This window comes from Choloepus didactylus, chromosome 9 (assembly GCF_015220235.1).
Source record: "Choloepus didactylus isolate mChoDid1 chromosome 9, mChoDid1.pri, whole genome shotgun sequence".
Taxonomy (NCBI): Eukaryota; Metazoa; Chordata; class Mammalia; order Pilosa; family Megalonychidae; genus Choloepus; species Choloepus didactylus.
Window position 1 is genome coordinate 126,897,369 of NC_051315.1, and position 23,748 is coordinate 126,921,116.

The 23,748-nt window shown below is 41.0% G+C and overlaps 1 protein-coding gene across 1 annotated transcript in view; it reads left to right on the forward strand.

Moving 5' to 3' along the window:
• TRPM8 (transient receptor potential cation channel subfamily M member 8) overlaps positions 1-23,748 on the forward strand; it is a 140,812-nt gene that overhangs the window by 291 nt on the left and 116,773 nt on the right. The window lies entirely within an intron of this gene.

The window sequence follows — 23,748 nt, forward strand, 5'->3', positions numbered from 1 at the left end:
TATTTTTAAATGTCCTTCTTATATCCCAAGTATTTCTCTATTGTTGAATGGGATATATTTTTTAGAATTCTTTATAAATGTTTTGGCAGAAAAAAGTGATAATACTCATTTCAATGCCTGCTCTTTTCTTTGGTCTGTAAGTTGTACTTTTACTGTACACCTGAATTTATTATGAAAATGCTATGCTATGCATTTGCAATCATTCTTCTGAATTTAATAATATAATTTGCTAATGTTCTGATGGGAAGAAATGACAGAAACTAATGACAATGTCTCATTTACCTGGAACTGTTGGTAGAATTTTGCTGTAAGTGCCTTTGAGCCTTCTCTGAAGGAACGTTGACTCCTTCTTCCCTGAAGAATTCTGGAGTTTCAGTTAGAATATGCACAGGCAAACTAAAGCCAAGCCAAGGTCAGTCACTAAAAAGGCAATGGCCATAGCTTTGCGCTCCTGTGTTGACCAGCTAACACTTATTGCAGGCAAGCATATTTTATCTATTGTATCCCTTCAGCCCCAAGAGGCTGTGAGGTCGACTCTGCTATTATCCCCATTTTACAGAGAGAAAACTGAGGATCAGGGGGGTGATAAAATTTGTTGGAGTCACTGAATAACCATGGCAACTGGACTTTGAAACTAAGTAGATGGGCTTCAGGGCCCATGCACTGGTAGCCAAAAGAACTCCCCTGTGTATCAAGTTTCTGTGTCCTTTTGTCTGTCTTCAGTGTGTATGTGCATCCAGACAAGGATGTGGTGGAGGTCTCAAAGTCCGGGGACCTTAGCTCCACTCTGTGGTCGACTTGTGTGCTCTCCTACATCCAACCCAGGGCTAGAGGGACAGGAGAGCAGTGTGCTATCCCATGAAAATTAAAAGCACTAATGTCTGTCTTTTTATTACTACAGTGTTTAATGGAGAGAGATTTAAAATGCTTGTTATCTTTATTGCTATGTGAAGAAATAATTTCCTTTTGTAATTAGTGTGGGAAAATTGGCCAAAGATTGGGTCAGACTCTTTTCTCCTTGTCAGGCCCTAAAGTAATTTTTTTTTTCAGAAGAGATAGAAAGATTCAGAATTCCAAGGGCTGTCATCCATCAAAAGGTTTTTTTTGAATAGTTACATACATTTTCTGTTCAAGATGCTATTAATTGAGATTCAAGTACTGCCTGTACTCAGCTCTCTGCCCATAAGGTTGAAAGAGTGGCTGTTTCCCTTTAGGTTGGAGGACAAGGAGAGCTTTGTTCATTGTCTCCGCTGTCTCTGAGGTCATCATTTGCTCATTTCTTCCAGGATGGAACAACTTCTTTTTCCACCTTTCCTTGGATCTCTTTATTGATGAAATGCATTTCTAAAGAAAAATAAAAGGAAAAGTATGTCACATATTACCAACCCCAAATTCAAATCAACTGTAAAAATCATCAATGACTCTGGGGAATTCAATCACAGAAGTATGGCTATCTACCAAAATGGGATTGAAAACTGTATTTGTTATGTAACTGCATAGCTGGGGCCTCCATGCGTAGACACTGTCTTCTCCTGTGTGTTCCCTGGGTGGCTCACTGAAGTTCCTCATCTCCAGCATCCCATGTTGTCTTCTGTTCGCCAGCAAGGGGGCTTTGGGGCTGATGTCATGGGCCTTTGCTTCAGATCATGATCCTTAACTTTGGTCCTTCCTGGGCTCTTCTCCTTGAGATGGAGGAGGACATCTTCCTCAGTCACTTTTTTAAAAAAATTAGCTAGAGTCCAACGTTTATTCAGACTTCATTTTCCCAATGTCCTGTAATTTTTGTCCAGGGTCCCATTCAGGATGCCATGTTAGGTTTAGTCGTCACATCTCCTCAGGCTCCTCTTGGCTGTGACAGTTTCTCAGTCCTTCCTTGTTTCTGATGACCTTGACTGCTTTGAGGAGCCCTGGTCAGACATTTTCTAGAAGGCCCCTCGATCGAGTTTTGTCAAGTTTTCCTCATGATTAGACTTGGAGTTATGGGTTTTGGGGAGGGAGTTCACAGAGATAAAGTGTCATTTAATCATATTATATCGAGGGTACGTACATACTGTCAAAGTAACTTATCACTGCTGATGTTGACCTTGATCACTGCAAGGGTTTCTTTTTGGAAGGGAGTTACTATGTCCAGTCCACACTTAAAGAGTGGGGAGTTATTCCCCACCTCCTTTAGGGTAGAAATTCTGCAAAGATTGTTTGGAATTCTTCTCCCCTTTTATTTATTTGTTTAATCATTGATTTGTATCGTTATGGATTCATGTGTATTTATTTTATACTTTAGGTTAGAATCCAATGCTATTTTATTGATTTTGTGCTGATTGTTCCACCTTTGGCTATTGGGAACTCTTTCAGTAGGCTCCTTTGTCAGTTGACAAACCCCCTTCATTTGGGGAGGGGGGAATACTTCTTTATTTACTAACATTACAAGATGTGCCAGGCATTTGTATCCTCAGATACAGTTTTAGCCTGTCTATTCTTAGTATCTCTTTGGGAACTAGTAGTACCCTTTAATTATTAGTTTTGTAAAAAAAAAAAAGTAGGTGAAAACTTCCATAAATTATTTTTGTAAAACATTATTGTAAAAATTATCATTCAGAATTTTTTCTTCCATTTATTTTCCAAGAAAAGCTTTATATTCATACTCAACTCCCTCATGAATCACATTTTACTTTTTCCCCCTCTCCAGTGAGAGGCAACTCAAAGTTACACTTACTGCATCTAACAGCCGTGACATTAAGCAACTGGTCCAATGCACTGTGTCTGTCCCTGCTCCAGTTTTGTTTGGATCTGGCCTGGTGGTGGCCTTTCACCATCCTAAGTCCATGATCTAAAATGATATGCAAAATGCAACAGAGAAGGAAAAACAAAACAACCAGGGTAAACATTCATATTTAGGAGAGAAGGTGAAGGAATTTCCAGGTTTACTCCTGTCATATGTAAGGTGCCCATGAGTCATTGAAGTGAATGACTGAATAGGCAGATAGGTAGACGGGTGCAGGGAGCAGAAGAGAGATCCAGCTAGACATCTAAAATAGGGAGGCCTGGACACACGGGTGTACCTGATGCCAAAGTTGAGGGTGTGATTGCCTGGGAAGAGAGAGGAATGAGAAGAGGACCTGATTCTAAGCCCTCAGACAACCCACCATTTAAAGGCTGGAGAATAAACTCATAGATGGAGAGTTGCTGGATTGAAGGGTATATCCACATAATATTTGATAGACATCACCAAACTCCCCACCTTGGGGATTTTACCCATTTGCAGACCTACCAGCAGCTGGGCCACACCTGCGAGATTATCAGACAATAGGAAATTGTTTCAGGAGTAAGAGAATGACCCATGTGTCCAGTAGTGTTGAGAGGTCGACTTGGATGAGAGCAGTTCTTTGTTTTTATCAATGTGAACATCATTGGTGACCATACGGAGATACCTGGGGAGGGTGTGATGGAGGTAGTGGTGGGGGTGTAGGTTGTTGATAAAATGGTTTATTAGTTAGGAATGCTTTCAGCTGCAAGAATGAAAAACCCAAATGACAGCAGCTCAAGCTGCTTCCTAATGAACCTGGGGGCAAGATGGCTAAAGGTGTTGGTTAATGGCTGGTGATGTCAGGGTCAGGATCTCTTTAGGTCCTGGGTTCTCTTAGAGTTGTGAAATGGTTGTCTCTGCTTTAAGTGTCCTGTCTGCACTCATGGCAAGAAGGAGAGGGGAGATGGTGTCAGCTCTTGTGTCTGTCAGCTTTCAAATTCTGTGTTTCTTCATTAATTTTGCTTGGTTTGTTTCCTAGGCTGCCTAAGCAAATACCATGAAATGGATCAGGTTAAACATGGGAATTTATTCGCTAATGGTTTAAGGCTGGGAAAAGGCCAAATCAAGGTGTCATTAAGGTGATGCTTTCTTCCCAAAGACTGATGTTCTGGGGCTGGCTGCCAGTGATCCTTGGTCCTTAGCTTGTCATTTGGCAAGGCACAAGGCGCTGTCTCCTGGCCTCTCCCTTGTCTTCTGGGTTCCGTTGATGTTCACCTTCTGCCATTCCCTCTGTGGATTTCTCTTTGTTTGTGTGAATTTCATTCTGTGTATGAAGGACCCCAGTAATAGGATTCAGACCCATCCTGATTTAGTTGGGCCACACCTTAACTAAAGTGACCTCATTAAATGGTCCTACTTACCATGGGTCCACACCCACAGGAATGTATTTGGTTTAAGAACATGTTTTTCAGGGGTACACACAGCTTCAAATGATCACAGTTAAGTTATCTAGTGGTTTATATTTTCTTCTTATTTTTTTTTAAAGCACCAGGTCATATTTATTTGTCAGGTTTACATATTCTATATTTTCTAATTCATTAGTTTTTATTTTAACATTCTGCCCTCAATCCATTCTCTTCACTTTATGTTTTTAATCTAACTTCTTGAACTGATGACCTATTTCATTACTTTCATTCTTTCTTATTTTGTGATAGAAATGTTTGAGGCTGGAACTGTCCTCAGAGCCTGTGTTTACCAGGTATGAGTGAGTCTCCATGAGCCACCCCGTGGCCTGGGTTCAGAGCCTGCCTCTGCCACTTACTATATTTCATGTTGCATATGTGCACTTGGGCAGATGTTTGCCTTCTTGCTGCCTCTGCTTTCTCATCTGTGTAGTGAGGATATTTGCCCTTCTCATAGGGTTGTGATGAGAATTAAATGCAGTTATATTTTTATAGTTGTTAGTTCTTAGCACATAGTGTATGGCTTAAGCATTTCTTAAGTAAATGAATTTTTTAAGCAATTTTTAAGGAAGCCATTGCATGCATGCATCATCCTTTATTTAACTAACTTCCTACTGACAGATGCACAGTTCTCATTTTTAATCTCCGACTACTAAAAACCATAATATCCTAAATTTCCTTGTACATACAAGGTGAGCAGAATAAACTCATAGATGGAGAGTTGCTGGATTGAAGGGTATATCCACATAATATTTGATAGACATCACCAAACTCCCCACCTTGGGGATTTTACCCATTTGCAGACCTACCAGCAATACGTGAACGTGTCTTTCCCTACAACCTCCTCAGTGTCATCTGCTGATCTTTGCTAATCTGATAGGTAGACATCTTATTTCTGTTTTTCTTTTTATGTTGAGCATATTTTTATAGATTTAATAGCCATCATTTATTCCTTTTTCTGTAAATGGTCCTTTCTTGTCCTTTGCCCATTATCTGTTCTGCTCAGTGGAACATGGATATCAATGGACATTTTGGATATGCCTGATTGAATAACTCTATCTTGGAAAAATGTAATGGAACGGGGAGATGGATCCACTTCCTGCTGCCAGTAATAATATTAGTAATAACAATAACACTATCCAATGAGCAAAGACTATGCTAAATGGTTTGCATACATTGGATCAATCAGCTCAAAAAGGAGGGGACACAGGCTCAGAGGGTTTCAGGTGTTTGCCTGGTTACACAGCTGGTTGGCAGTGGCTCCAGGATTCAATTTAAGGCAGCTTGACTCCAGAGTGCAGGCTTCTGGTCAAGGATTCCTGAAGGGAAAGGAGATTTGCACTGGTTGCTCTGAAGAAGGAGATCTTTTGATGGAGAGAGGAGAGTGGGATGTAGGGATCAGGGGCCATCAGGGGAGCAGAGTCACTCTGAGTGGTAGGGGATTTTTTATTTTCTTTTCCACATTTGTGAAAGGTGCTGGGCAGGTCTGGAAGGTGGGTCAGAGAAGGAGCCACCACCTGGTCAGTCTGAGAAGCCAACCATGTCCAGCTGCCAGCATGGGCCTGGGAGGAGGAGGTGCACGGGGCAGTGTTGTGGGTTGAATTGTGTCCTCCACAAAGACGTGTTGGAGTCCTATTCCCTGGGCCTATAAATGTGAACTAACTTGGAAATAGGGTTTTTGCAGTTGTAATTAGTTAAGATGAGGTCATACTGGATTAGGGTGGGCCCTAAAACGAATATCTGGCATTGTTCTAAGGGGAGAAGAGACACAGGGTCAGACACAAGGGAAGAAGGTCACGTGCAGATGGAGGCAGAGATTGGCCTGATGCAGCTACAACCCAAGAATGCCAAGGATGGCTGGAAATCACCAGAAGCCAAGATAGGCAAGGAGGTCTCCTCCTGTTGAGAGCTGGGAGGGAGCATGGCCCCACTGACACCCTGATGTCGGAATTCTAGCCTTTGGAACTGTGAGAGAACACATTTCTGTCATTTTAAGCCACCTAGTTTGTGGCACTTTGGCATGGCGGCCACAGGAAGCCAATACAGCAGGGCTGTGGGAAACGAGGTCTGCATGTCTAATCTCTGTGCTCCATGGCCAAGTGGCTGGCAATGGGTCTGGAGCCACCCAAGACTCATGGCCACTGCTTCCCTCCCATCTTCCAAATTCAGCACACATTTCTCTTTGGGCCAACTCAATTCTGGGCCTGTAGTGAGGGAAAATTCTTAGTGTCAAGTTGACACAGCCCAGACCTCACTGGGGAGCAGGTTAGGATCTCAGGGTGTGTTCAGGAATGCATGTTCTTATGGATTCTAAATCCTTGGGACTTGAGAAGGTCTCTTCAGTGCATGGTTACAACATTTGCTCCCCTGTACAATAATTCCCCTTTTAAATCATTCCAAATGTACAGTAAAAAATGTTGTGTACTCTGGAATAGCGCTTGGCATGTGATCTTAGAGACAGGAAAAGACAACGTGTTAAGGAGGGCAGGTCTCTGTGGGGAGCCTGGGAAAGGAGGAGCTGTTGCCACCCCTTCCATACCTCTTGGGGTTCCAGTGATGTCTGCAATACAGTGATGACAAGTTGGAGGCCACGTGGGGGGCAGAAGCAGAGGCCCCTGGTGAGCAGCTCCCTGTTGGACAACTCAAGAGACCAGAGACTGAACTTCTGTCTCGCCAGAGACTACTACACCAAGCAGGTCTGAAAGGTTGGAGGGGCAGCTCTTGGATTAGATTCTAAATGAAAACATGGGTTTTGTGTTGAGTCTAGTGGGCTGCTTTAACTTCTGTTCCAGTCTTTTAGGGTGGTCCAAAGCTCAGCTTTGGCATCAGAAGACCTGCATTGAAATCCCAATTCTGCAATTTGTCACCAGTGTCACTTTGGGCAATTTATATGAGCCTTAGTTAAGTCATCTGTGATATGGGAGTTATAACTACATCATAGAGTCATTCAGATTAAATTTTTAAAGATAGGTGAGAGCACCTACCTTTATGCACAGTGCTTCACATAAGGTATAATGGTTGCTCAGGAACATTAATTTCCTAATCATACAGGGTGGGTGCTGGGGAGAAGGTGGAAGGGGGGGCTACTTCTGAATCACATTCCAATGATGCAAGTAGCTATGGAGGGAGTGTATCTCTGCAGGCAAGGCAGATAGGAAAGGAAGCTAGGGGAGGAGCCACTTTTGAACTAATATCACAAATCTCATGACTTTTCTTAGTCCTGAAAGAACTACCAACCTATTTCAGATAATAACTCTTGGCTATAGCTTTACAGCTTGAAAAAGCCAATTGGAAACCAAATAGTATTAATACTTGTCTAGGGGCAGAGATTTCAAAATGGCTGTTTCAGTTTGCTAAACTGCCAGAATGCAATATACCAGAAATGGGTTGGCTTTTACAATGGGGATTTATTAATTCACAATTTACAGCTTTTAGACCATGAAGATGTCCAACTCAAGGCATCGACAGGATGATACCTGGACTCTGAAGACATGTTGCCCACATCCAGGACACCTCTGTCACATGGCAAGGCACATGGCTGCTGTCTGCTGGTCCTCTCCTGGGTTTTGTTGCTTACATCTTCTGGCTTCAGTGGCTTCCTCTCTCAGCTTCTGTAAGTGCTTCTCTGCAAGCATCTCTCAGCTTCTGTATGTGTTCTATCCTCTTCTAAAGCACTCCAGCAAGAAGATGAAGACCCACCCTGAATGAGGCAGGTCACATCTCAGTTGAGAGAACCTAATCAAAGGTCCCACCCACAATTGGTCTTCACCCACAGGAATGGATTAAAAGAGCATGGCATTTTCTGGGGTACATAACAGTTTCTGACTGCCACAATGGCTCTGGAACAGGGACTTTAGCTAACTTACTTTCCTTCTCTTCTTTTTGGAGGCAATTATTTAGCATTTTTCAGGTGCCAGCTTTGCGCCTCTTTCTTGGCTTTTGCAAGACACCTACCAGGTTGTAGAGGGATACTATTGGACTGATTCGCCCCAAGAGGGGTCTGACAGCACTATGCTGCTTTGCCCAACTTGGAAATGGCTTTGAGCAGGGCGTGCTGCCTTTAAGGCTGTGGCTTTCTCCTTTGCCAGAGGGTGAGGCTTTTACTAACCTTGCTGATAGCTTTGAGGATGATAGCGAGGGCATTTCTAAACCCCTGCGTTTCCTTGAATTGAATCTCCTCGGGCTGCTCATCTGTTTGAGGGTTCAGAGTACCATTTACTTCAGGGGTTACATATCCATTCTGATGATGACATGTTCTTTAATTGAATAGCAAGTCTTAAGAAGAAGAAGAGAATGTCTGTTAATGCCAGAGAGAGGGTCATTTGATGTGAAACTAGCATCTTGGAAGTTGGGCTCATATATCCCCTTGCTGGGAAGAGCTGGTAACAAGAGAGCCCATTTCTTCACTCATGGAAACTATTAGACCTGTTGTGGATTGAAAGGGAAGTGGGTGACTTTGCTAGACCACCCAAAAGATCCTTCATTGCTACTTACCTATGTTTATCTTATCTATAATTCCGCTATATTGGGAAAAATGGATGAGAAAGCTTGGGAAAATAACCATCACACACCTGCAGCTATACATGATACACAGAGCTTAGGATTACAGGGAAAACTGCATAAATATCCCCTCTCCTTTCTGCTTATTGGTTGGGAAGGGCAATGGAGAGCGTCACTATTCCCGTATGGATGTATTATGTCCCCCAAAACGCGATGTTCTTCAATGCAATCTTGTGGGGGCAGATGTGTTAGTGTTGATTAGTTCGGAATCCTTTGTGTTTCCATGGAGATGTGACTCAATCAACTGTGGGCAAACAATTTGTGGGAAATATGGATCCCACCCATTCAGGGTGGGTCTGATTCAATCACCGGAGTCCTATAAAAGAGCTCACAAACAGAAGGACCTCAGAGCAGCAGGAAGTGACATTTTGAAGAGCAGCCAAGAGAAAATTTTGGAGATGGCCATCGAAAGTAGACTTTTGCTAGTCCAGAGTTTGCCTGGGGGAAACTAAAAGAACACCCCCAAATGCCTGGAGAGAAACATTTTGGGAGAAAGCCATTTTGAAACCAGAAATCCAGAGCAGACACCAGCCACGTGCCTTCCCAGCTAACAGAGGTTTTCTGAACACTATCAGCCATCCTTCAGTGAAGGTACCCAATTGTTGATGCCTTACCTTGGGCACTTTATGGCCTTAAGACTGTAACTTTGTAACCAAATAAACCCGCTTTACAAAAGCCAATCCATTTCTGGTATTTTGCAAAATTGCAGCATTAGCAAACTGGAACAGTCACCATTGAAATAATAACAGTAACAATAATGGTAACAGTAAATATGTTTTCTTTTTTAAAAATCTTTTCCTTTTCTATGTGAGATTTATCATTACAGAAAACTGCAAAAACATCCGTGTACAATAAAAAAACTCATAAAGCACGCACCCCTGTGACCATCACAGAGGTCAAGAAATGGGACCTTGTCAGCACCGCAGGATCTCACTGGTCCCCTTGAGGTCACCCTTTTCTGATTTTGTGTTGATAATATCCTCACTCTTTTCTAGTTTGATAACACATGGATGCATCCATAGAGACACAGGGTGTTTTATTTTGGCCTGTTTTTGAGCCGCATATACACGAAAACCTGTTGTATGTGTTCTTTTGTAATGTGCTTCAGTCGCAGGTTGGTTTCCTGGGGATGCAGGGGATTTACCTGGGAGTGGGCATGGGATTGATACCTGTGGAGGGAGGGGATGGAAACGGGAGTGGGAGACAGAGAAGTTGCACTGTGATGTAGACCAACGACAACCTCAGCCAGCCAGGACTAGAATGGTTCTTAGGGGTTGTTCTGGGTTGGTCCAAGATGGGCAGGTCTTCAGATTCCTACTTCTATCAGTCTTGGACCTAGGACCACCCAGGAAGGGGCATGGCTTTGGGGAAGGTGGCTCTCTGCAGCTGAAGCAATCTCTAAAGGGGCCGCTGTTGAAGACATCTGCTGACAGCCTTCCCAGGAACTGGGGTGAGGAGTCACATCCAGTGACGACTTCTCCTTTGGGCATAGGAGGCACAGTGTCAAGGATGCAAGAAATATTTAGTTATTTTAAAAAAAAAGTTTAGAAGTAAACAAATGGATATACCCAGTCTGGATTATATTGATCTTTATGTCAACACAGTCATAAATCATAATTTAAAAAATTATTTCAAAATTTCCAAACACTCTGTACCCACCAAGCAACAACTCCCCCTTAACCCCCTTCAAACCCCTGGTAACCTGTAACTTATTTTCTTCCTCTATGACTCTGCTATTTCTAGATATTTCATATAAAGTGAAACCATACAGTATTTGTCCTTATGTTCCTTGCTTATTTCACTCAATGTAATAATTTTAAATTTCCTCCATGTTTCAGCAGGTCTCACAATTTTATTCTTTCTTATAGCCAAATAATATTACCTTGTGTGTATGTACCACATTTTGTTTATCCATTTCTCTATTGATGGGTACTTGGGTTGTTTTTGGCTACTGTGAATAATGCTGTTATGAATTTGGTGTAAGATATCTGAGTACCAGTTTTCACTTTCTTTGGGTATACTGGTTAGGGAGCAATTGCCAGATCATGTGGTAATTATATGGTTACTTTTTTGAGGAACCACCATATTGCCTTCCGTACCAGCTGCATCATTTTACACTCCCACCAACAGTGCACTGGAGTTCCAATTTCTCTGCATCCTTTCCAACACTTGTTATTTTCTGTTTTTAAAATAATAGTCATCCTTGGGGGTGTGAAATTACATCTCATTGTAGTTTTGATTTGCATTTCCCTAATAGCTAATGATTAAGAACATTTCTTCATGTGCTTACTGGCCATCTGTATATCTGTGGAAAAATGTCTGTTGAAGCCCTTTGCCAATTTTTAAATTGGGTTGCTTGTCTTTTTCTTGTTGCCTTTTAGGAATTATTGTATCTTCTGAATATTAAGGCCTTATCACATATATGGTGTTTCGGTTTTCTAAAGCTTCCAGAATGCAATATACCAGAAATGAGTTGACTTTTACAACAGGGATTTATTAGTGTAGAAATTCATAGTTCTAAGGCCATGAAATTGTCCCAATTAAGGCATCGACAGGATGATACCTGGACTCTGTAGACAGACTGTCAGCATCTGGGGCACATCTATCACATGAGAAAGCACATGGCTGGTGTCTTCACTCTGGGTTTTGTCGCTTTCAGCTTCTGGCTTCAGTGGCTTCCTCTTTGAGCCTCTGTGTGTCCTCTCTTAGCTACTCCAGGGCTTTTCTCTGTGAGCTGCTCTTAATTTCCACTCTTTGCTTCTGTATGTGTTTTATCCTCTCATAAAGGATTAAGACCCACCTTGAATGGGGTGTGTACCTATTTGTATATGTTATGTCCCCCAGAAAAAGCCATATTCTTTGATGCAATCTTGTGGGGGCAGACATATTAGTGGAGATTAATTTAGAACATTTGGATTAGGTTGTTTCCATGGAAATGTGCCCCACCAAACTGTGGGTGATAACTCTGATTGGATAATTTCCATGGAGGTGTGGCCCTGCCCATTCTGCGTGGGCCTTGATTAGTTTACTGGAGCACTATATAAGCTCAGACAGAAGGAGTGGGCTTGACACAGCCAAGAGGGACACTTTGAAGAATGCACAGAGGCTGAGAGAGGAACTGCAGTTTACAGAGACATTTTGAAGATGGCCGTTGAAAGCAGACTCTTGCTCTGGAGAAGCTAAGAGAGGACAAACACCCCAAGAGCAACTGAGAGTGACATTTTTTGAGGAACTGCAGCCTAGAGAGGAATGTCCTGGGAGAAAGCCATTTTGAAACCAGGACTTTGGAGCAGACTCTGGCCACATGCCTTCCCAGCTAATAGGTTTTCTGGACACCACTGGCCATCCTCCAGTGAAGGATCCCGATTGTTGATGACTTACCTTGGGCCTTTATGGCCTTAAGACTGTAACTTTGGAACCAAGTAAACCCCAATCCATTTCTGGTGTTTTGCATTCTGGCAGCATTAGCAAACTAGAACAGGGTGGATCACATTTCAATTGAAATAACTTAAACAAAAGGTACCACCGACAAAAGGGATGTGCCCACAGGAATGGATTAAAATAATATGGCCTTTTCTGGGATACATAACAGCTTCAAACCACCACATATGGCTTGCAACTATTTTCCCCCATTCTGTGGGGTATGCTTTTACTTTTTTGATAATGTTCGTTGATGCACAAAAGTTTTCAATTTTGATGAATTTGAATTTATTGTTTCTTTTGTTGCCCATGCTTTTGGTTTCATATCTAAGAACACATGCTTAATTCAAAGTCATGAAGATTTTTCCTTATGTTATCTTCTAAGAGTTCATGGTTTTGTTCTTGTACTTAAATGCTGGATCAATTTTGAGTTAATTTTGGTATGTGGTGTGAGGTTGGGGTTCAGCTTCATTCTTTTGTGTGTGGACACCAGTCTTCCCAGCACTCTTTGTTGAGGAGAATATTCTTTTTCCATTGAGTGTACTTGATACTCTAGTTGAAAATCAATTGGCCATAGGTGTGTGGGTCTATTTCTGGACTCCCAGTTCTATTTCATTCATCTGTCTGTCTGCCTCATGCCAATACTACACTGTTTTGGTTATTGTAGATACGTGTTAAGTTTTGAAATTGGGAAGTGTGAGTTTCCAACTTTTTCTTTTTCAAAATTGTTTTGGCTATTCAAAGCCGCTTGCAATTCCATATGAATTTGAGGATTGGGTTTTCCATATCTGCAAAGAAGGCTGTTGGAATTTTGATAAAGATTGCATTGAATCTGTAGATTACTTTGAGTAGCAATGACTTCTAAACAATAGCAGGTCTTCCAGTCCACAAACATGGGATATCTTTCCATTTATTCCAGTGTTCTTTAATTTCTTTCAGCAGAAGTGCGCAAGTCTTTTACTTCCTTGGTTAAACCTATTTCTAGGTATTTTATTCTTTTAGATGTATTGTAAATGGAATTATTTTTAATTCCCTCTTCTGATTATTTATTGCTAGTGTATAAAAACACAATTCATTTTGTGTGTTGATCTCATATCCTGCAACTTTGCTGAATTCACTTATTAGCTCTAGTAGCTTTCTTGTGTATTCTATATATTGGATCATGTCATCTGCAAATAGAGATAGTTTTAGTGTTAGATAAAACTCCCCACCCCCAATACAGACACAACACATACTTAGAAGCTCTCCCACAACAGACATGACTGTTCACATAAAACCCACTCTTAACTAATGTAGCAGTCTGAGCAGAACATAAACAAAAAATTTCCTTAATGTAATAACCTCCCTGACATCAACTCCTCATCTTACCCTGACATCAACTCCCTATCTTACCCTAATGTCAACTCCTTATCTCACCCTGAGCAAACCAATCCCCTGAATTCAACTCCTGACTTTGTTTTACACACCAACAATTATTCCCCTAACCTCCTTCCCAAAAAGCTATAAAACTGTCCTCCCACCTTTGTTCGGGGCTGTTGCCACTCTTAGGCTTCAGCCCACCTGCGCATGGCTACAATAAAACTTTCTTCAACTGAGCTTTGATCTCTTCTCTTCTCGGTCAAAAAACCTAACATTTTGTTCTTCCTTTCCAATTTGGATAACTTGTTTCTTTTTATTGCCTAATCATTCTGGCAAGAACTTCCAATACAATGTTGAATAACTGGTGACAGTGGGCATCCTTGTTCCAGATCTTAGAAGGAAAGCTTTCAGTGTTTCACCATTGAGTACGATGTTGGCTGTGGGTTTTTTATATGTGCCCTTTATCATGTTGAGGACGTTCCCTTCCATTCGTAGTTTTCTGAGTGTATTAATTATGAAAAGATGTTAGATTTTATCAAATTCTTTTTTGGCATCTACTGAGATGATCATGTGTTTTTTCCCCCTTGTTCTATTAATGTTGTGCATTACATTGATTTTTGTATGTTGAATCATCCTTGCATTCCTGGGATAAATCCCACTTGGCCACGGTGTATAATCTTTTTAACGTGTTGTTGGATTTGGTTTGCTGGTAATTTTTTTTAATTCAACTGTTTTGAGATGTATTAATAAAACATATAATCATCCAAAGTTGTGCCAGTTTGCATATATTATGTCCTCCCAAATGCCATGTTCTTTTATGCAGTCTTGTGGAGGTAGATGTATTAGTGTTGATTAGGTTGGAATCCTTTGATTGAGTGTTTCCTTGGAGATGTGACTCAATCAACTGTGGGTGAGACCATTGATTGGATAATTTCCATGGAGGTATTACCCCACCCATTCGGGGTGGGTCTTAATTGAATCACTGGAGTCCTATGAAAGTGTTCACAGACAGAAGGAGGTGCTGCAGCCAAGAGAAGCATTTTGAAGAATGCGCAGGAACCGAGAGAGGGGCTGGAATACAACCCGGGATCAGCAGATGCCAGCCATGTGCCTTCCCAGCTAACAGAGGTTTTCCAGATGCCAATGGCCTTTCTCCAATGAAGGTACCCTACTGTTGATGCCTATCCTTGGACACTTTGTGGCCTTAAGACTGTAACCTTGTAACCAAATAAACCCCCTTTATAAAAGCCAATCCATTTCTGGTATTTTGCAAACCAAAACAGCAGTGTACAATCAGTTGTTCACAGTACCATTATATAGTTGTGCATTCATCACCACAATCAACTTTTGAACATTTTCATTACCACACAAAAAAGAATAAGAATAAAAATTAAAGTAAAAAAGAACACCCCAAACATCCCATCTCCCAATCCCTCCCTGTTATTCATTTACTTTTTGTCCTCATTTTTCTACTCATGGGTCCATATACTGGATAAAGGGAGTGGGATCCACAAGGTTTTCACAATCATGTGGTCATACAGTGTAAGCTATATAGTTATGCAGTCATCTTTGAGAACAAAGGCTGCTGGGTTGCAGTTCAACAGTTTCAGGTATTTCCTTCTAGCTATTCCAATACGCTAAAAACCAAAAAGGGATATCTATATAACACATAAGAATAACCTCCAGAATGACCTTCTCAGACACTGAAACTTTATTTTGTTTCGTTTCTGTTCTAGTTTGCTAATGCTGCTGGAATGCAAAACACCAGAAATGGATTGGCTTTTATAAAGGAGGTTTATTTGGTTACACAGCTACAGTCTTAAAGCCATAAAGTGTCCAAGGTACACATCAACAATTGTTACCATCCTCAATGGAGGATGGCCAATAGTGTCCGGAAAACCTCTGTTAGCTGGGAAGGCACATGGCTGGCGTCTGTTCCAAAGTTCTGGTTTCAGAATGGCTTTCTCCCAGGACGCTCCTCTCTAGGCTTCAGCTTCTCTCCAAAATGTCTCTCTCAGTTGCTCTTGGGGTGTTTGTCCTCTTAGCTTCTCTGGAGCAAAAGTCGGCCTTCAAAGGCCGTCTCCAAAATGTCTCTGTAAGCTGAAGCTCCTCTCTCAGTTCCAGTGCATTCTTCAAAGTGTCCCTCTTGGCTGTAGTTCCTCTTCAAGATGTCACTCTCAGCTGCAGCTGCATTGAGTTCCTTCTGTTTGTCAGCCCATTTATATGGCTCCACTGATCAAGGCCCACCCTGAATGGGTGGGGCCACGCTTCCATGGGAATATCTCATCAGAGTTATCACCCACAGTTGGGTGGGGCACATTCCATGGAAACACTCAAAGAATTACAATCTAATTAACACTGAAAGGTCTGTCCACACAAGATTACATCAAAGATAATGGCATTTGGGGGACATAATACGTTCAAACCGGCACAATTTCTCTTACCCCTTTTGGTCCAAGAAGGTTTTCTCAATCCCATGATGCCAGGGCCAAGCTAATTCCCATGAGTTATGTCCCATGTTGCCAGGGAGATTTATACCCCTGGGAATCATGTCCCACATAGGAGGGAGGGCACTGAGTTTCCCTGCAGAGTTGGCTTAGAGAGAGAGGCCGCATCTGAGCAACAAAAGGGGTTCTCTGATGGTGGCTCTTAGGCATAATTATAAATAGGCTTAGCCTCTCCTTTGCAGTAACAGGCTTCATAAGGGCAAGCCCTAAGATTGAGGACTTGGCCTTCTAAATTGGTAATCCCCCATGCTTGTGAGAATATCAGTAATTCTCCAGGTGGGGAAGCTAAATATTTCCACATTTCCCCCCAGACCCTCAAGGGGCCTTTGCAAATCCATTTTTATTCTCTGCCTAAAGTACTCTGGGATGTATCAGGGCTTCACACTAATGTGTACAAACCAACCAGATTTCACTCCCTATTCAAAGTTCCATGTAATTATGGTGTTTGAATAAACTGACCATACAAGTTAAATTATATAGTGTGCTACAAAAAATATAGATTTTGCACCTAATAAACATCTCTTCCTTTGGTCTCACACAGAAGTTGAGGTTTTAAAACACTGTAAATATCATCCTATACCCTTTAGTCTGATTTACCTTAGTCCTAACCAAGTCCATTTTGTTTATATCTCTAATTGAAGTCTGATCCCTTTTTCAGACTCTTTAATATTTGCTGCATGGGATAATGCTGACATTATCATTATATCTCAAAAAATGAAATTAAAAAAAATACTAGCAAACCAAATCTGACTTAATGTCATAGCTGCCAGACTCTGGCTCTGCTTCTCAGGTGTCGCATGGATACCCAAAGTTCCAGGGACCAACCAGATTATACACAAAGAGCTTAGCATCTCAGAATTTGGAGATAAACATTACAAATTAGGAATACAAGTGACTGCTGTAAGAGCATACAATCTAGGGACCATTACAATGAGCATTCCCCTGATAAGCTGTGCTCTGAGATTCAATTCTCAGTGTTTACACATTTTATTTAGTCCATATTAATGAGGCATTATAATGTTTGTATTTTCATTTCTGGTGTACTTCACTCAAAATGCTGTCCTCAAGATCCATTTACCTATTTGCATGTCTCACAGCTTCATTCTTTCTTGCAGCTGGTCAATATTCTATTGTATGCATACACCACAGTTCACTCTGTCCATCAGTCGATGTACACTTAGGCCACCTCCATCCATTGCAGATTGTGAATACTGCAGCCATAAACACCAGTGTGCAAATGTCCATTCATGTCCCTGCTTTCAGATCTTCCAACTATATACCCCATAATGAGGTTACAGGACCTTATGGCATCCACATACTTAGCTTCTTGTGGAACCACCACACTGTCCTCCAGGTAGGAGGACTACTTCCCCACCAACAGTAAATAGATACATCCCTCTCTTCATGTTTTCTCCAGCACTTGTATCCCTCTGTTTTTATTTTTCCATGCAATTTTATAGAGATACATTCACATACTATGCAATCATCCACAATGTACAATCAATTAAAAAATCAATTATACAATCAATTGTACAATTAATTGTACAATCATTGATTCAGTTTAGGGAGTTTGTGTGTTTCTAGGAATTTGTCCATTTCATCTAAGTTATCTAATTTGTTGGTGTACAGTTGTGTCCTCTTATGGTCCTTTTTATTTCTGATGGGTAGGTAGTAATTGTCCCCTTTCACTTCTGATTTTAGTTATTTATGTCTTCTTTTTTTCCTTGCAAGTCTAGCTAAAGGTTTGTCAATTTTATTGATCTTTTCAAAGAACCAACTTTTAGTTTCCCTGGTTCTCTCAAATGTTTTTTCTATTCTGCATTTCAATGATCTCCAATTTTTTTTTCATTTTTATTGAGATTGTTCAGATACCATACAATTATCCAAAGATCCAAAGTGTACAATCACTTGCCCCTGGGTACCCTCATACAGCTGTGCATCCATCACACTTAATTTTTGTTCAATTTTTAGAAACTTTTCATTACTCCAGACAAGAAATAAAGTGAAAGATGAAAAAAGAAGAAAAGAAAAGGAAACTCTAATCCTCCACTATCCCTAACCAACCCCCCTCAATTGTTGACTCATAGTATTGATATAGTACATTTGTTACTGTTTATGAAAAAATGTTGAAATACTACTAACTGTAGTATATAGTTTGTAATAGGTATATATTTCTTCCCTATATGCCCCTCTATTATTAACTTCTAATTGTATTGTCATACATTTGTTCTGGTTCATGGAAGTGATTTCTAGTATTTGTACAGTTGATCATGGACATTGCCCACCATAGGATTCAGTTTTATACATTCCCATCTTTTGACCTCCAACTTTCCTTCTGGTGACATATATGACTCTGAGCTTCCCCTTTCCACCTCATTCACACACCATTCGGCGCTGTTAGTTATTCTCACATCTTGCTACCAATACCCCTGTTCATTTCCAAACATTTGAGTTCATCCTAATTCAACATTCTCCTCATATTAAGCAACCACTCCCCATTCTTAAGCCTCGTCCTATATCTTGGTACCTTATATTTCATGTCTATGAGTTTACATATTATAATTAGTTCCTGTCAGTGAGACCCTGTAATAATTGTCCTAATGTGTCTGGCTTATTTCACTCAGTATATTGACCTCGAGATTTTGTCATCAACCCATTTTTTTTTTAATATGGTCTTGTTCACTCACCATACATTCCATCCCAAGTAAATAATCGATGGTTTTCTGCATGGTCATACATTTATGTGTTTACCACCTTCACCACTATCTATATAAGGACATCTACATTTCTTCCACAAGGCAGGAGGGAGAGTCAAAGAAGGTAGAGAGGCAAAAGAAAGGAAAAAAAAAATGACAGCTAGGAAGCAGCAAAAGGAAAAATAACCTTAAATCAAAGTAGAATAAAGAATCAGACAATACCACCAATGTCAAGTGTCTAACATGCCTCCCCTATCCCCCCCTCTTATCTGCATTTACCTTGGTATATCACCTTTGTTACATTAAAGGAAGCATAATACAATGATTCTATTAGTTACAGTCTCTAGTTTATGCTGATTGCATCCCTCCCCCAATGCCTCCACATTTTTAAGACCTTGCAAGGTTGACATTTGCTTGTTCTCCCTCGTAAAAGAACATATGTGTACATTTTATCACAATTGTTGAATACTCTAGATTTCACCAAGTTACACAGTCCCAGTCTTTATCTTTCCTCCTTTCTTGTGGTGTCTCACATGCTCCCCACCTTCCTCTCTCAACCGTATTCATAGTTACCTTTGTTCAGTGTACTTACATTGTTGTGCTACCATCTCCCCAAATTGTGTTCCAAACCACGCACTCCTGTCTTCTATCACCCTGTAGTGCTCCCTTTAGTATTTCCTGTAGGACAGGTGTCTTGTTCACAAAGTCTCTCATCGTCTGTTTGTCAGAAAATATTTTGAGCTCTCCCTCATATTTGAAGGACAGCTTTGCTGGATACAGGATTCTTGGTTGGCAGTTTTTCTCTTTCAGTATCTTAAATATATCACACCACTTCCTTCTTGCCTCCATGGTTTCTGCTGAGAGATCCGCACATAGTCTTATTAAGCTTCCTTTGTATGTGATGGATCGCTTTTCTCTTGCTGCTTTCAGGATTCTCTCTTTGTCTTTGACATTTGATAATCTGATTATTAAATGTCTTGGCATAGGCCTATTCATATCTCTTCTGTTTGGAGTATGCTGCGCTTCTTGGATCTGTAATTTTATGTCTTTCATAAGAGATGGGAAATTTTCATTAATTATTTCCTCTATTATTGCTTCTGCCCCCTTTCCCTTCTCTTCTCCTTCTGGGACACCAATGATACGTACATTATTGTACTTTGTCTCATCCTTGAGTTCCCAGAGATGTTGCTCATATTTTTTCATTCTTTTCTCCATCTGTTCCTTTGTGTGTAGGCTTTCAGGTGTTTTGTTCTCCAGCTCCTGGGTGTTTTCTTCTGCCTCTTGAGATCTGCTGTTGTATGTTTCCATTGTGTCTTTCATCTCTTGTGTTGTGCCTTTCATTTCCATAGATTCTACTAGTTGTTTTTTGAACTTTTGATTTCTGCCGTATACATGTCCAGTGCTTCCTTTACAGCCTCTATCTCTTTTGCAATATCTTCTCTAAACTTTTTGAACTGATTTAGCATTAGTTGTTTAAATTCCTGTATCTCAGTTGAAGTGTATGTTTGTTCCTTTGACTGGGCCATAACTTTGTTTTTCTTAGTGTAGGTTTTAATTTTCTGTTGTCTAGGCATGGTTTCCTTGGTTATCCAAATCAGGTTTTCCCAGACCAGAACAGGCTCAGGTCCCAGAGGGAAGAAAATATTCAGTATCTGGTTTCCCTGCGGGTGTGTCTTAGAAAATTGCTCCACCCTTTGATGCCTCAGGTCACTGTGCTTTTCTGCCTAGCAGGTGATGCCTGTTAGCCTATAATTCTTGACTGTTGTGAGGAGGTATGGCCGTGTTCCCCCAGGCTCTGGGGTCTGGTTCTGAATGGAAAGGGCCCCACCCCTTTCCTCCTAGAGAAGACAGACCCCCCAAGTGGAGGTGATTAGCATTTCAATGGTCTCGCTCTCTGCTTGTGCTGTCTCCGCCCTTCCCCAAGTCACAGCCCTGGAAACTGAAAATGACTGGGGCTTTCTCCACTGAGCCAAAAAAGAAACAGTCCCCTTCAGACCCAGTCCAAGATGACCTTCTGGCTCTCCCAGGTCAGTTGTCACCCAAAGCCTCTGTCTGTTTTTTGGGGATGCGTACGTGTAGTGAGCAGTTCACACTCACTACTTAAAACCCCAGTTGGAGCTCAGCTGAGCTATATTCGCTTGCTGGGAGAGAGCTTCTCTCTGGCACCACGAGGCTTTGCAGCTCGGGCTATGGGGGAGGGCGTCTCATGACTTGGTTCCGCAGGTTTCACTTACAGATTTTATGCTGTGTTCTCGGGCATTCCTCCCAATTCAGGTTGGTTTATGATGAGTGGATGGTCTCGTTTGTCCCCCCGCAGTTATTCTGGATTATTTACTAGTTGTTTCTGGTTTTTTGTAGTTGTTCCAGGGGGACTACTTAGCTTCCACTCCTCTCTATGCCGCCATCTTGCCCGAGTCTCTCAATGATCTCCACTTTAATCTCAATTATTTCCTTCCTTCTGCTTGTTTTTGGGTTTACGTTGCTCTTCTTTTTCTACTTCTTCAGAATGTGAAGTTGGTTATTGACAGGAGATCTTTATTCTTTTTAAAATACATGTTTAATGCTATGTATTTCCTTTCTGAGCACTGCCTTCACTGTATACCATACATTTTGGTATTTTGTGTTCTCATTTTCATAAGTACTTTCTAATTTCCCTTGTGATTTCTTCTATAACCCAATGGTTGTTTAAGAGTGTGTTGTTCAATTTCCACTTATTTGTGAAATTTTCCACTTCTTCATTCATCCACTTCTCTGCTGAGGTATCACCTCCTCATCTGTTCACCACAGTTAAGATACCATCCTGCCCTGAATCAGTTTTCCTTATAGCCCTTGTCACTGTTCAACACATTATGTATTTATTTATTAGCTTATTGTAATTTTTCTCCATGTGGAAGGAATAGCAGGAATTTTTATTGCTCCTTAATGTGACCTTAATGCTTTGAACAATGCTTGGCAAGGGATACACTTATTAATATTTGCTAAATGAAAATACATAAATGAAAGGCTTTGCTGCAATGCTATTTATGATATTGAAAAACAAGAAACAGCTTATATATTAAAAAGGGACGTGGTAAAAACATTACTGTGGTTTATAAATAAAATAATAAGTTTTAGAAATATATTTACTGACATAAAAATATTCATGAAGTGTTAAAGTAGAAAATGCAGGTTATAAAACAGTATACCTTGAATGAGCCAAATGCTTAATAAAATCTGAATGTGTAATAGCAACATGTTAATAGTAGTTTTTTCTCAGTTTAGGATTATAGGAAATTAGAATATTTTTTTGTTTACTTTCCTTTTCTGATTTCTAATCACTTGTGTATCATTAAAAAGCTATGACTAGACAAAGGATGTGGGAAAGTATGTGAAACATATTAAAGAGCTTTCCCATGGGATCAGCTAAAATGAAAGGAAGACTCTTAATTGAAGTGAAAATCTAAGTCGTCTTGAAGACTTGTCCTGTGATGATGCAGATAAATTAGCTGGTAATGCAAATGAAGAGATAAACAGATCCACTAGACTGAACAGGTACTTAATGTGTGCCAGGCACGGTTGTAAATGTGTTCTGCCAGTTAAGTCAATGGGTCTCCATCCTGCCTCACATTCGAATCACTTGGGGAACTTTAAAAATTAGTGATGCTTGGGTGGTCACGTTTTGCCCCAGATATTCTGCTATAATTGGTCTGGGTGGCCTGGACATTAGTGTTTTTTTTCTTTTCTTTTGTTAGCTCTTTATTTTGAAATAATTTTGAACCTACAGGAGGGTTGCAAAAATAATACAAACCCTGCACAGAGAGCTCCAACATGCCCCTGCACCCAGGTACCCAGAGCCACCAACCCCAACAACTTGCCACCATTGCTATACCACTCCATCCAGCCATCATTCACCCATCCAGTCATCATCCATCCATCCATCCATCCATCCACCCTCTAAACAATTGAGAGCCAGTTGCACTCCTCACAATCCTTGAACATAATACTTTAATGCATAGTTTCCATGAACAAGGACACCCACCCATGCTATACTATACCCCAAAGTATAGTTATGAAGCTCAAGAAATCCAACACCAACACAAAGTCTACGATCTGCATTTCAGTCCTCTTCCTGTGGCACAACCATGTCCTCTTAAACCCTACCCCCCATTCTCAAATACCATCCAGTTTCATGCATTGCATTTAATTGTCATACTTTTTCTTTAAATTGTAGAAACCACATAAATATTCTCATCCCAACCCACTCCAAGTCTACCATTCAGTGGAATTAATCACATTCACAATGTACCCTCACCATCATCCTTTACTAGAACTTACTCTTCACCACAAACAGAAACCCTGCATTCAGTTTGCATTAACTTCCCTTTGCCCCTGTCCTCCACCCCTGGTGACTCTACTATCTTTCTCTTTTGTTGCTCTGTACATTTTAATATTGTAAGATGTTAACTCTTGGATTTATTCCCTGAGATGTCTGTTTCTTGGTTTTGTAACCAGCTAGTGATGACAGTTTCCTTGAGCTTCAGCCCTCCCATCAGGAAAGTCTGCCCAAGGTGAATGCAGTGTGCAGGGGTTTCCCTGTCTTTCTGGGCCTCTGTCTTGTCCTGGGCTTTTGCTTGTTGGTTGTTTTGGAGTTTCGTTTTTCCCTCTATTTCCCAGGAGGCAGACCTCCTTTTCCGAGGTATTTGAAGCTGGCAGGCCTTTATCCCAGACTGTCTGCCTCTATAGTTTTTTGCACTCCATTTGTTGTCTCAAGCTGTTTTTGCCTGGAGGGCAAATTCTGGAGGAGGGGCATCCCAGAGAAGACTTTCTCAAGTCAATCTTTCCCAGCCAAAATGGGCCACAGAAGCATGAAGAGAGGTCAGATTGGCTCTGAAGTGCCTGGGGGAAGGGATTAGGAAGGGCACTGAGAGCTTCTCCAATGGCTCCCCAAAGCTGAGCTTTCCTGGCTTGCCCAACAAATGTATCCCTTCGGGTAACTGTCCCCTGCAGTCCTGAGGAAGTGC